Raw genomic sequence first — 15357 nt, forward strand, 5'->3', positions numbered from 1 at the left:
AGCACAGACATTGAACTTAATAGAAATAAAGTTTAAATCAATTGTCTTAAATGTGCTGAAAGAGCTAAGCAAATCAGAGACAAATAGTAAAGGAGATAAGGAGACTCATGTCTCAGCAGATGGAACCTATCAATAAAGGCAAGTGGTAAAAAAGGCAGAAATTGTGAAGCTGAATAGCACAATAACAAATGAAAATTCACCACATACATGGAATGGGAGTATCAGGAGGAGAGAAAGAATTGTGAAGAAAGAATATTGGAAGAAATAATGCTCAAATTCCCAAACGTGATAAAAGACATGAACTTATACATCCAAGAAACTCAACGAACCCCAAGAATGATAAAAAGATCCACCACTGGAGATTTTATAATTCTGTCAAAAGCAAAAGACAAAGAGAATCTTGAATGTCACATGAGAGAATTCACCAGTCAAATACAAGGGATCCTCAATGAGATCAACAGAAAAAAACATGGAAGCCAGAGTACTTCAGGTATAAATGAAAGGCTGCTGGTTATTAACTCCTTGAGTTACTACGCAGTAACTGAAATCTATAGGAAGAAATAAAGAAGTCTGGTAACGGTCCTTATGTAGATAAATGTAAAAGCCATCATAATTCTGGATTGTAGCTCCTCTTTGTTTCCTGTATGATTTAAAGGACACATTTATAAAACAATAATTATAAATCTATGCTAATGGGCACACAGTGTATAAAGATGTAATTTGTGACAATGACAACATAGAGAGCCTGAAGCTGTGTAGGAGCAGATGGGTTGACAGATGCTGAAGGTTTATATTTAATGAGATTTAGTACAAAATTCTGAAACTTTCCAGACTCACAGGGGTGATATTTTGAAGAAGTAACAGGAGAGGAAAGGTGTTTGGCATCTCCTTTAGGAGTTATAGCTTATGAAACTGTCAAGGCAAAAATTGCACCTGACAAAGTTATAAAGGCAAGAACTAATGTATTCAAACTATTGCAGTGTGGGTTGTTAAACCCACTGAAACAACAGACAGAAGGCTTTGTGAGTGAGGACACTACTAGGGAAGGTTGATCAGTGGGTGAGGCTGGCACATCTATGGCTATCTTGGGCAGTGAGTAACATCTTAACTTCATTCAAACATGTCCCAGGCAGAGTCCTGTAACAATAAGGGTAATGGAGGCTGGTCCACTCTGGCCAGGGGTCAGGCTGGCACAGGCTGAGAAGGGGTTGTGGGTGCCACCTGGGGCAGGGGGTGTGGTGGAGAGTGCCCCGGATTCCCATGTCGGGCTGGTGGCCATGCTGTGGAGCAGGGCTGACCCGGGCAGAGGATGACTGGGACCCCCTTACTCTTGAGCTTCCCCTTTGCCACTTTGAAGAACGTTGCAGTCCTTCTTAAAATCTGCATTTCTGGAAGTTTAAGGACTGCCCAGCGTCTCCTTGTACGCAGCAATAAGCTGGCAGAACTGCTCAAGCAGAGAACTAGGCAGGGGAGCAAAAGCAGCTTCTCTGATCTTTGGAATCACTGGCAGCATAGCTCTGCCCTGAGGAGGAAGATGAAGAATCTCAGACACATAAACCCTCGTTGCCATGGCAGAGGATGCTTCTGAAAGAGGGTGGTGGAGTGTGGCCACGTTTACTCTGGCTTGCCCTGACCCTCCCTCCCTGGAAGCCAGCCATGTAGCTAGGCAGTCATCCAGACCCACTCAGATGGGGCTTCCAGCAGCCCCTGGTGTGGCCCCAGCCATCCTCTAATGCCGGCTACTGAGGGGCAGCCAGTGGAGCACATGGACTGATCCTCTGAAATAATTCACCACTGGGGGACAGCATCTCTGGATGACCTCATCAAACATTTGAGAACCGTGTCATGATTAAGATGCTGTGAAAGTGGTTTGTTATCATTTATTCAATTAGAAATGGGCTCCCATGCTTCAAACATTTATATTTAGATATAAAATTTAGCTTCCGGAAATACCCTGGTAAAAATGCTATTTCAATGCAAACTTTTCTCTCTCCTTTTTTTTTTTTTTTATAATGTAAGAAACCAAGAAAGATAAAATCAGGTCACAGCTGTCTAGGGCACTACGGAAACTAATCCAAATAAAATCTACCTTGAGCTTTCATAAAAACCAAGGGAGGAGGAGGTTTAACTATTACCTACCAGTATTACAAACAGCAGTGCGTGCATGTATTCTCCAGAGACAGGCGGAATGTTCAAGTCAGCATTGTGTGCAGTACTGCCAGCCAGAAATCGCCAGCAGTCCACCAACAGCAGAATGGATAAATACCCCGTGAAACATTCGCACAGTGGAATAGTGCTGAGTGGTGAAAACGAGTGATCTGCGAAAAGGACACACGCCAATATGGATGAACCTCCAGGTGCAAATAGCACCTAGGGCCCAATTCCATTTACAGAAAGTAAGACAATAGGCACAGCTTTCCCCAGCTGCTCACGTCAGGAGAGGGGCAGGCGGGCTGGTGGGCGCCGGTGACCTGGAGGGGAGTGGTCCCCGGAGGGCTGTTTGTGGAGCTATGCAAGATGACCGGTGGTTCACGCACGTGGGTCCTGCCTCACTAGGAAGGTGCAGAAAGCCACCTGGTGGGTGGTAGGGTGACAGTCCTGTGGTCTGGGTGCAACAGCCACACCTTCTGTCATTTGACCTCCTGTCTCTTGTGGTCTTGGTTGGGGATGCATGGCAGCCTGCTTAGAACATGAGGCACGAGCAATGCCGCATGGGGGCAGCATTGCAGGATGGCTTTGGCTGTTCTTCCCACATTTAACGCCTTGCAAATGAAAACGTTATGTGTGGAATAGCCGCCAGCATCGTGTCCAGCTGAGAGTAATTAGACAGGAGATTGTCTGCCAGGTTCAGAGCAGACAAGTTTTGGTTTCCAAACCTAGAAGTCAAATGAAAAACTTCCAGGCCTCAGTGTGTTGAACTCTGAGAAGAAATACGTTTTCTTTTCTTTAAAAAAATGTGATAAAATACAGAAACATACAATTTACCAATGTAGCCCTTTTTAAGTTCCATGGCATTAAGTACATTCACGATGCTGTGTGACCATCACCCCACCGTCTCCAGACCTTCTCCATCTTCCCGGCAGAAGCCCCAAGGAAAGGCAGTTCTGTATTGCTGCCTCATCATCCCGTCCCCCACACCCTCAGCACCTGCCTGAAGGCACTTTAAAGGCAAGTCTCTCTCCAGGGCAGTGGAAAGCATTCATTCCTTCATTCATAAGTGCATTCATTCTCCTACTCGGCTGGAGAGGGCATATATAATAGGTCGCTATTTATAGACCTTAGAGTCAGCTTCCAGGAAGTTTTGAATCATTGAAGAAAATTCAGCTATTTTAGCTTCTATGTATGTTTTAACTTCAAAATTATTTTGCATCAACTCTCAAAGCTGATGTCTGTGGATGGAAATTTCCAAATAGTTACTCGTGCTTCCACTAAACCTGTGCAGGAATTTTTAGGAAGGAAAGTAATTTTGACAAATTGTAGCAATACAAGGCATACCTTTTATTTTATTTTTTTAAATATCAGTCACAAGAAATAGATAATTTTTAAAAAAGAATAAGAGTTTTCACAAGAAGAGTGCCATGAAAATCCTTCCAGGTAACTCATGAAATCCCGCAGGTGGCTGGGGCACAGGCAGGGGGTGGGCCATCCTCACAGATTAGCTGTTAGGATGCGATTAAAACATAACCCACTCTTTCAGAATCGCTCATGCTGGCTGGTACATTTCCCAGCTCTTTACACCTGCTGAAGGGAGCTCACCCTGCGGCTGGCTGAAAGCTGGGTTGCCAAGGAGACAGGCAGCCTCCACGGCCCTGCTCCTCCATGGAGCCCCTTCCTAAACCAGCTTCATGCAGTGCCAGCATGGGCATCCCCTTCATGCAGTGCCAGCTCCATCCCCTCGTGCCAGCATGGGCATCTCTGTCCTCCTGACCAGCGGCATGGAATTGGCCTTTCTCACAGAGCGTTTGTCCAGGAAAATGCAGACGATGGTGACAAGGAGTTAGAGTCAGTTCGACAGAAAGTTAGTGCATGTTCTGGCCTTAATGACTCTCTAAAGGGATGTGTCATGTTCATATCAGACAGACGGTAGCTTAGAGGAGCTTGTGGGAGGTTGCTATTTAAGCATTAGGATTGGCCAGTCTGTGGGATTCTTGGAGGCTGGTATATTTCCCTTGCCTGCACAAAAGGCTGTTGGGTCCACCAGGGGCTGTCTTGTCCTGGCCTGTCCCAGAGGAGACAGCGAAAGGGCACCCAGAGGTGAGCAGATGGGCGACCCTGGTGCAGAGCTGCCCCAGCCTCTTCTTGGGCATCTGGAGGTGGCAGTGCCTATTTCAGGAAACATGGGCTCTGGGCCTGACTTAGAGGTTTCTATCCTCCCACTGTGTGTGATTCGTCCATTCTCACCCTGCTACAAAGAAATACTCAAGATTGGGCAATTCATAAAGGAAAGAGGTTTGGCTCACGGTTCTGCAGGTCTGGGGAAACTTGGAGCAAGTACGTGGTGGAAGGGGGAGCAAGGGCAGCAGGTGAGAGAGTGAAGGGGAAGAGCCCCTTATAAAGCCATCCGATCTTGTGAGAATTCACTCCCTAATATGAGAACAGCATGGGGGAAAGTGCCCCGTAATCCAGTCACTTCCCTCCCTCCACACGTGGGGATCACAACTCAAGATGAGGTTTGGGCGTGGACACAAACTGTCTCAGTGCTTAGAATACAGAAGAATCATGGGGCACTCACTCCTGCAGCCTCCCCTTAAAAATCCCCCAAACACAGGGAGGTAGGCCCTGTTACCTTCCTCTCCACACCAAGAAACAGACTCTCAGAGAGGTGAGAGATTCTCCAGCCAGCACCTGAATTTGAGGCTTCTGTTCCAAATCTGCCTTCAGCACCTCCCGCCCTCTTTCTGGCCCCACAGGCTACTGGAACAAGAAATATTCCTTCCCCTCCTGTGCTCTGCACCCTCCTCCCAGTGCCCTGGTCTGGATCTGGAGGGAGGAAGAACTCCAAGGGCTGCTCCTTGGTGCTGAGCTGTCTCTGCTTTCAGTGGAGGAACATTCTCTGAGGGCTCTGGAGTCCAGCCTCACTCACCTTCCACCTTCACCTGCCTGTTCCACCACAACATTCATTGCGAGTGCTTGCAGCACCTGAGGCTCTTAGTGAGCCGTTTCTCCCGGAACCCAAGGCTTAGGTGGAGTAGAGTCTTGCTTTCAAGATGGGACTGAAGAGCCTTAGGGGGAAGGGTCATGTCTCATGTTTATCTTGCATCCCCAATTCTCAATGAGTTCATCGGCTTGGACAGGCTTGAGAAGAAAGTCTGTTTTTCACTTGGCCCCAAAATGTAGCTTAAACCCCTGTGGCCATGGGGAAGGGCACTGAGGAGCCTCCGTCCCAGACTTCCAGGCAGGTGGAGGTGGGAGGCCTGAGCCGAGGGATGCACGCCAGTCCTCAGCCCCTTCTCAAGAAGGCTGTGGTGAGCACCAAATGCGCCAAGTGTGAGAAGAGGAAAACCGTTAATACAAATACAAATAGCTAATGATTAGGTGACAGTGCTCATAAGTCTACTCCAAATAGAGAAGAGCGACGTTTTCTCTTATCTACAGGGCACTGTGCCCAGTACCCACCAAGCACTCAATGAATGTCAGCTTCACTCTTATTTCTACCAACTGAAATGCATGGCTATGATCTAAGAGAGGGGAGCATGATGGGAGGTGCGGCGGGGCCCGGGAAGCAGTGGAGGAGGAGAAACAGGATAAAAGAAGGTGAAGCAATTGCCCTTTAGAGTCAGAGGAAGCCTTGGGCGACTCATCAGTGTTAAAAGCGTCACAATCCAAATGGGAGGACGTCACACTGGGATTGTCCCAGGCTCAAGGAACAGTGGAGAGAACAAGGCTTGGTGGGCTTCAGCTCTAGAACAGCAGAGCATTCACCAAGTGAAGTCACTCAACCTCTGGCAGCTTTTTGCTTTTCTTCATTCTGAAAATAACCATCTGCCCTGTACACCTCATAGAGCAACTCCGAGACACCTTTTTAACATGTTATGAAATTGGAAGAGATGATAAAAAATGATGATATGATCTGTTGTGGGGAGAGTAAAGAACTGATGGTTTCCAGACAACAACTTGGCAAAACCATTGAGGCACTGAAATGTGCATCTCCTTTAACCCAGCTAACCGCTTTTGAGAACTCCGCAGAGGAAATGGTCACAGGGAGCGAAAGGGCTTCTGAGCGAAGATGCCCACCACCATGTGTCGACAATGGAGAACCTGGAAATAACATACATGTCCAGCAGAAATGTGATGGTGCATTAGCCAGTAGGCAACGCTTAAAATGATAAGTGCCTACTGAAAGAAAAAGACTTTCTTCACAGAGGGAGCTAAGAAAGCTTTAAAGTCATAGACTAGAATTTAATATTTTCCAAGCATGTTCTGCAGGAGGGGCTTCACGATGGCCGATTGGAGCATCTGGTGCTCACCTCCTCCACAAAGAAGAACCAAAATAGCAAGTGGATAACCACACTCTGAATAGATCATCTAAGCGAGAACTCGAATTCAACTGAGAAGTGACAGGCAATACCGTGCGCAAGGGAGGGGAAAGAGACGGTGCAGCCCGTCAGCAGGATAGGCTAGGAGCCCCAAGGGTCTCCCCAGTGTGGGCAAAGGGTAAGTCAGAGACCCTCAGGGGTCTGCATCCCACCGCACAGGGAGCTAACTGGAAACCAGTTAACTACCACAGGGAGCTGCCTGGATCTGGAGAGGGAGCTCACGCTGCCTCCCACACACCCTGAGTCCTGAGCTGCTTCTGCACAGTGCCGTTTTGAGCACCCACCACCCTGCAGCCAGCCTGGGGCCCAGCAGCCCCTGATCTCCACATGGACATCGCCAGCCTGTAGCCACCACCACTGCTACCTACTGCAGTGAAAGTGAAGCGTGCCACTGGCAGTCACCCTGCCCACAAGCAGTGGGGCTGCTGAGCATTCACAAGCGCACTGAGGACAGGCTGTCCAGCTCACAGCCACAACCTGGTGCTGAAGAGCCTGCTTCCCAGCCGCCTACCCATAGCTGCTACCCCCACCCCAAAGCAGCCATTCCTCCCCCAGCAGAGTACTGCACTGGGGTCCTGGGGATCTCTGTCCCTGCCTAGCACAGCCAGTTCTGCAAGTACCACCACGGGGACCTGAGGATGGGCTTGCCCTGACCACCCCTGCCAAGGAAACCAGACCCCCACCTCCCACCACATGGAGAAATCGGCTCAAGATGGATTAAAGCGTTAAACACAAGACCTATTAGAACAAAACAGAGGATCTTGGTCTTGGCCAAAGTTTTATCCCTAAGACCTCAAGAGTACAGATTACAGAAACAAAAATAGACAAATGGGACTCAGGAAACGGAAAAGCTTCTGGACAGCAAAGAAAACAACAGAATGAAGAAAAGTCCTGTTTAATGGGAAAAAATATTTGCAAACTATTCATCTGATGAAAAACGAATATCCAGAATATACAAGGAACTCAAACAATTCAATATAAAAAAAAAACACAAATAATCCAATTAAAAGGTGAGCATAGGACATGACTTCACATTTCTCAAAAGAAGACATACAAGTGTCCAACAGGTATAAAAAACCTCCAGGTCAGTAATTATCAGGGAAATGCAAATCAAACCACCATGAGATGAGATGTCCTATTGCACCAGTCAGAACGGTTGGCATTAGAAAGAAGGAAAACAACAGACACTGGCACAGATTTGAAGAAGAACTCTTATGCAATGTTGGTGGGTGGATAAATCAATACAGCTACTATGGAAAACAGTAGGGAGATTTCTCAAACAACTAAAAACAGAACCATCCTATGACCTAGCAACCCCTCTGTTGGGTACGTGTCCAGAGGAAAGGGTGTCAGTACATTATAAGGATAACTGCATCTCCACGGCTATCACAGCACTATCCACAACAGCAAATACACAGGGTCAGCCCAAGTGTCCAACACACTGCATGGGTAAGCAGATGTGGAATACTGTTTAATACTGTTATTACTGTTTAGTACTGTTCAGCCGTAAAAAGCCATGCAGTCCTGTCACTTGCAGGACCATGAATGGAACTGGAGGTCATTACGCTAAGTGACAAAGGCCAGGCACAGACAAATGTCACATGTTCTCACCCACGTGTAAGAGCTGAAAGGTTGGTGTCCTGCAGGTAGAGAGTAGAATGAGAGACGCCAGAAGCTGAGAGGAGTGTGTGGGCGATGGGGGGATAGAGAGAGGGTGGTTAATGGGTACAAACACAGTAAGGCAGAAGGAATCAGTTCTAATGTTCAGGCGCAGAGCAGGGTGGCTGCAGGTAACAACAATGGAGCGTGTTTCAAAACAGCGGGAAGGGAGCTCTTTAAATGTTCCCCACATGTGGGAATGACAAATACTTGAGGTGATGGACATCGTGGACACCCTGATGTGTCATGACACACCCTACACGTGCGGTCAAGTATCACACATCCCCAGTACATATGTACAAATATTATGTATCAATAGAAAATAAAAATAAATACCTAAATAACGATTTTAAGGATACACCTGAAAATATTAAAATAGTATTCCCCTAGTTGGAATGTGTGATCATACAGACCTTATATTTTTTTGCAGTGAGTTTATGTCTTTATTTGGGTAGAAACATATACAGAAATACCTCTACAATATTATGTGATTAGAGTAGACAGCCCCACCCAGTAAGGAATTCCCTTTCTGCTATGCCAGATGGACAGGTGTGTAGGTGCCTTTTAAAATCACCTCCCATGGCAGAGAGCTCCCTTCCTCCCAGGGAAGTACCCAGTTCCCAGCAGCTTCTTCCCTGTTGCCTGCCTTTGCAGTCTCCCGGGTCACCACCCTTTCGTCTCCCTGACATGCTGCTAATGCTCCACTTTGGCTCAGCGTTTCCCCCAGCTCCTGGCAGGCAGGTGGGGGTGGCTCAGTCAGCTTCACCCTGCAAACTAGCCTCTCTGACCCTCCCAGTCTGCCTCCTCCAAGCTGGACTTGGACATTACTTTAAGCACCTGAAGTCCCTTGACTCATTTTATCCTCAGACCTGATCTGTGCAGTCACATTGTCACCAGTGGCTCTCCAGCCACCTTGACCCCAGTTTCAGGGGTGTCATATGCGCATTCTAGTCCTTCCCAAAACCTGTGCACAAAGTAGACATCCTCTGGTAGGCCTGTCCCCCCTGGGTCCCACACTTATGGGGTGTGCATCCCATTAGCCATCCCTCTTCCACTTTCTATATCTAGTCATCTTTCAGCCCTCCTCTTTTCTCCCAGATCTGTGTTCTTCCCAGCCATCCATAGTCACCCCCCTCTCTTCCCAGCCATCCTTAGTTACCCCTCTCTTCCCAGCCATCATAGCCACCCCCCTCTCTTCCCAGCCATCCATAGTCACCACGCTCTCTTCCCAGCCATCCATAGCCACCCCCTTCTCTTCCCAGCCATCCATAGTCACCGCCCTCTCTTCCCAGCCATCCATAGTCACCTCCCTCTCTTCCTAGCCATCCATATTCACCCCCCTCTCTTCCCAGCCATCCATAGTCACCGCCCTCCCTTCCCAGCCATCCATAGTCACCCCCCTCTTCCCAGCCATTCATAGCCACCCCCCTCTCTTCCCAGCCATCCATAGTCACCCCCCTCTCTTCCCAGCCATCCATAGTCACCCCCCCTCTCTTCCCAGTCATCCACAGTCACTACTCTCTCTTCCCAGCCATTCATAATCAAGGCACTGCCCTCCATTGCTAATTATCTCTCTTTCATCTCACCAGCAATTAGATTAAAAAACCAGCTGTCCACACCTGGTCCCTCTGATTTGCCATAATCTGGATTCAGTCTCCAGTGTCCCACCGAAACCAGCTACATCCTTAGTAAAGGCACGTTTCAATAGATGTTCCTGGGGAGAACAGGGATGCTTGGTCAGTAGTGGTGAGATATGTGTCCGTCTTAGGCCGTCCCTGCACTGCTGTAAAGACATACCTGAGACTGGGTAATAAAGAAAGGTTTAATTAGCCCACCATTCTGCAGGCTGAATAAGCATGGCACCAGCATCTGCTTGGCTTCTGGGGAGGCCTCAGGGAGGTTTTAGTCATGGCAGAAGGCAAAGCAGGTGCAGGCATGTGGCATGGTGAGAGTAGGAGCTAGGGAGAGAGTACAGGGAGGTGCCTTACACTTTCAAACGACAAGACGTCCTGTGAATTCACTCATCACCAAGCCGATGTGGTGCTAAGCCGTTCATGAGGGCTCCACTCCATGACCCAATACCTCCTATCAGGCCCCACCTCTAAGAATAGGAATCACATTTCAACATAAGACTTGGTGGAGACACAGATCCAAGCCCTCTCCGTCCCCTTGGAGACCTCCATTGACATGGCATACCGAGAATATTAGGAAGTCCTGTCAAAAGGAAACTTGTTAAGCTCTGCTTGACCGTGTTTCTCAGCTGACCTTGTGCACAGAGCACTTACAGCCCTGGTGCATGCTTTGCCATCATGCTGATGGGACTGCCCCAGAACCCAGCCTGAAGACAGCTGTGGCTGCACCCAGCCCTGCCATGGACCTTTTCTGCTGGAAGTTTTCTTGCTCCTGGGGTTGTCCAGTGAGGTCTCTTTCCTCTCCAAGACTCAGCTCACGTGTCTCACTCTCTGGGAGGCTGCGTGGGCACCTTCCCTGGGACGTGCACCCTTTCTTCATGGAGCCCTTTGCTTGAGCCCCTGTGACCACAGATGGAGCTCTCCTTGGCAAGGACCTGTGCTCCTGCCCTGATGCTGGCTGTCAGGTAGAGATGCACAGAGAACCACTGAGCATCCTGTGCTCAACCAATACTGAACGCAGGTGAGAAGGCAGATGAAATGGCAGACCACCTTAGACCACGGGAAAGAAAGCCAATGGAGCAAATGACAGTGTGAGATTCTACTCCTCTCCCTGAGGACCTTCCCAGAGGCTTGCCCATTCACTTTTTGTTCCCCGTCTGTGGAACGGAGCACACTTACCTGCTTTCTGGACCCTCTTCTGTGACCAATCTTAGGTGCCTGCACTCGTCTTATAGGTGTGACGTCAAATGCTGGTGTGCCTGAGGCCATCCGAAATGGTGAGCAGGGAGCTGCCCATTGTCTGGGTTATCCAGGTCATTGAAACACAGGGTTTCATCATGTGTGTGAAGTATGACTTCCTGAATTGCAAACCTAACTGCGTGTGGGAGGGAGGTCTTAATTCTAATGGGTGTCACAGTGGCTGGATCTGAGGCTTTTGAACAGATTAGCAAACACAGCTGGGCTCTCAGCCTTAAAGCACCAGGAGAAATCACACGCCCATCACAGTATCAAAGGTGCGGAAGCATCACAGCACGTCTTGGTATTGCTTTCCTGCAGTCCCCTGGCAGATACCGTGGCTGCTCTGCCCTGCAGAAGAAGATGAAGGGGTGCAGGATGTCACATGGCACAGGGCTGAGTGTGCTAACCGGCTGGGTGGGGTCATTCTTCCCCTTTTTATAAAGCCCCACTTTCATGATAACCCATCAATCCACTAGCCCATTAATCAATGGATTAATCCCTCTGCAAGGGCAGCGCCCTCACGGTCCTGTCACCTCTCAGTCCTGCCACACTGGGGATTAAATTTCAATGTGAGTTTTGGGGGGGCCAAACGTGCAGACCACAGCATTGGTTTTCAGGAGATAATTTGAGGAAGGACCAGAAAGAAATACTTTAGGCTCTGCAGGCCACACATGTCTCCATGGTGACCATTTACTCAGTGAGAAAGCATCCGAGATGGAAATGAATGTGGGTGGAACATGTTCCTGTAAAGCGTCATTGGACGCTGAAGTTTAAATTTCAAGTAACTTTTATGTGTCATGAAGTATTCTTCCTTTGATGTTTTCTCAACCATTTGAAAATGTGAAAATCATTCTTAGATGGAAGCTGCATGCCCACAGGGTGGAGCTGACCTGGTGCTAGGGAGACATTGGTTGTGCAGACCGGAGAAGCTAGGAATGCCCTGCCCATTCACCCCAGGCAGCCCTGGCCCCTCCTGGGTGGGGTGCCTTCTTCTCAGGTTCCATACAGCGGCCTCAGTACATGTTCAGACAACACATACGTGCTAAGCCCCGAGCCTCTCATGCCTTATCTCTTCCCAGCCAGGAGGGATGCACCACTTTTCCCTCAAGCAGTTTTCCTTTGCTCTTGTTTTGGCCAGCCCCTCCCCCGAGGGCACATAGGTGGCTTTCAGAGTGTCCTGTGGGATCCCTGCTGGCTCAGGGGGACTATTCACTCCTTGTACATATTAGTCTAGTGGGAAACTTTGATCAAATTACATTTTGCTTGTCTTAACCCACCTGTAGAAACTAAAGTTACACCTGCTCCGGGTAGCGTTTGCATTTTAGAAAATGACTTTCAGGCCTTCAAATTGGAGCTAGGGGCCAAGCTAATAAGGGGGTACTTTTTGGTAGCTTCATCCACCCTTACAACGGTAAGCTGCTGAAGGTCGCTCCCGAGGCGTCTGGAAAGGTAAGCCCTTTAGCCATTCTACTTGGTTCAACCCTCTTTACCGACTGGCTGGCAGCAAAGTGAAAAGCCAGGTGTTAATTACAGACCATTTCTATTTCTGCTGTCAAGAAATGGCTCATCTTTTCTCACTCATGATGGGAGTGATGGACAACAAAATATTCCTCTCTAAAATAGAAGCCACAAAAGAAGGTTGAGGCTCGGGGCACTTTCTGCCCCACTCTGTGCTTTTCTCACCTGACGTCAGGCCCCTTTGCAACACCTGCTCACAAGCTCAGAGAAGATGGCGGCGGAGGTTCCAGGAGCAGGCTTCGCTCTCCGCACAAATCTACCTTCCTGCTTCTTCCTGCCTCTCGAAAACCTGGAGCAACTCGAGCCTTTGCTGTCTTGTTGCTATATAGGAGTTACGGCTTTGTTCCAGTACTATGTAAGCAAAGCCTTGAGAGAGAAATACTTTTTGAACTCTCCGGCATGGTGGGTGCAGTGTACTTAGTAAGCTTCTGTTGTTTTTGTTTGTTTGTTAATCCAGCTTTTGTTTAAAAGCTGACAGGATCGCATGTCAACTAAGAACGTGAAAAGGTAAGAAAAAGAAATTATATTTTCTCCCCTATAGGAGCATGGGCTTTACTGTAGATATTTGGCTAAAAAAAACCCAGATAATTCCAGCCGATGCCCGGGGTCTTAGAAGCATTAGTAACTAAACCTGTGGCAGGTGCGTCTTGTGATACGCTCAGCTGTTTCTAATGATCACCCTGTGAGGCTCCTGGATGGGGGTGGTGGATAGAGGTATGGTGCTGGGAAGTTCTCGCCTTTGAAATCACGCCCCTTGTGGACCCGTGAATGGAAGTTAACACAGTCCTTCAGCATTGGATTGATTGGCTGAGCCTGCATCTGTGCCGAGTAGGACTATTGCACTCAGTTATACTATTCCGAGCTCAACTGGACCAGGGTTAGGAGGGTCAGGAGCAAGCCCAGGTCCTGGTGCTCTTCCAGGGAGAGCAGGGCTGCGTGGCAGGCCTGGCCCCACACCACCCTCCACGCTGGCTGGACCTGGCCACACCCTGTATACTAGCAATCCACTGTAGTGGACAAAGGAAAACCCCTTTGCCTCTGACAGTTTTCTGAAAATCAGCAGACAAAAGACAGATGAGTAGAAGAACTGATGTATAAAATTTTAACATGCTCAGCACAGGGAATCTCAGGAGAATGATCCCCAATAAGCCAGTGTGCTGCAGAAACCTACATACCCTTTCTCATAGGGGAGGAGGAGCTGGGGGGATAAATAGGCCCAATACCCAATGATTCGTAAGAACAAAGGTTGTTTTGTGCAGATCAAGTCCCCCAGACGCTGAGAGCTTCCCTCGGGAGAATGCGTGGTTAAGTCTCCTCTCCTCTTTGATGGTTGATCTTTCCGGGTTATTTGATAAATCCCTAGAAAGGGGATTTAAGGCAATTGTATTGTTTTGGAAAGAAGCTTTCTTGGTCAGATAAGGAAATTGCAGAGAGGTGCCCTCCCTGTGCCTCGGGCTGAAGGACCAGACAGGGTTAGAGGGACTTTGGTTCTGAGGCAGTGTCTAAGGCCTCTCAGCATCAAAGCACGGGTCTGGGGGTATCCCTTTCTCAGCCCAACAGTGCCTTAGTGGGTATTCCAGCTCCGCTTCCAAGTAACTTCTAGCATCTCATGGTTTATGACCGGCTAAGAGAGGCCTCTGAAAACACGTTGAAAGTGCGCAGAGAAGCCCCTCAAAGCCGCCTGCAGTGAACGCCCCACGGCATGCCAGGCTTAGGTGTCGCTGTGGAGAAGCACAAGAACTTAGAGCGGTTTTCCTCCTGGAATAAAGGATTTCTTACAGAGAGCTAGCAGGTCGGTGTGAGAAAGCACTATCTGCCAGGTTTGACAGCTAGGTAATTTCAAATTGGAATTTCAGATTTGGCCTTCACTTGTCTTGCCTTTGAGATTTCCATTGCATTTCCTAGACATTTATTGAGTCCACTTGTCAGCTTGGGTGAAAAATACTGCCTACCCATCACTTTCTGATTCTCCCTTTCAGCCAAGACTGAATGCCACTAATGGGCCATTACCTGAAAGTACCGTGAAGGGCAAGCTTGTCCTTGGGAAATAAACCTCTGTTGTGAGTTATTCCACTTGCATCTGACCAGTGTCAACACTGACAGCCTGTGGAGTGGGGGGGATTTGTATCCACTCAGTATTCTAGTTACATTCCGTAAATGTTGGTCTCCTTTCCTTTGCTATCTCTGCAGAAGTATCTGGACTTCCTGTTTCTCTTTTCAGTCTACAGAATATTATTATTTTTTCCCTTTCTTTGCAAGCAAGAACTCAAGTGAATTTACTAGAGCTGACTGGCTCCAGTTCCTTTGGAACAAATGCTAAGCATTACAGGATCAGACACAAGTACAAAAAGTTTAAAAAGATGTTTGATAGAAATGCCATCAAACATTTGCTGTAATTAGGTTATGCTGTAAAAACCTAGGTGGAGTTCACACTTAGGGATATAATTTTGTCTGGACAGCATCAAGTTTTGCCGACGTGTTGATGAAAAGATTAAAACTCTGTAAAGTTGAAGAGATGTATTCTGAGCCAAACACGAGTGACAGTGGCCTGTGATAAGGCCCTCAGGAGATGTTGAGAACACGTGCCCAAGGTGGTCAGGTTACAGCTCAGTTCTGTACACTTTAAGGACACATGAAACATCAGTTGATACATGTAAGGTGTACATCGATTTGGTCTGAAGAGGCGGGAAAATGAAGTGGAAGCTTCTGGGTTGTAGGTAGATTCAAAGATTTTCTGATTGGCAGTTGAAAGAGTTAAATGATCATCTAAAGAC

The 15357-nt window shown here is 48.1% G+C and overlaps 1 protein-coding gene across 3 annotated transcripts in view; it reads left to right on the plus strand.

The window, feature by feature from the left end:
• OCA2 (OCA2 melanosomal transmembrane protein) overlaps positions 1 to 15357 on the plus strand; it is a 431394-nt gene that overhangs the window by 289899 nt on the left and 126138 nt on the right. The gene's annotated exons all lie outside the window — the stretch shown is intronic.

The sequence above is a fragment of the Callithrix jacchus genome, chromosome 6, assembly GCF_049354715.1.
Source record: "Callithrix jacchus isolate 240 chromosome 6, calJac240_pri, whole genome shotgun sequence".
NCBI classification, from domain to species: Eukaryota; Metazoa; Chordata; class Mammalia; order Primates; family Cebidae; genus Callithrix; species Callithrix jacchus.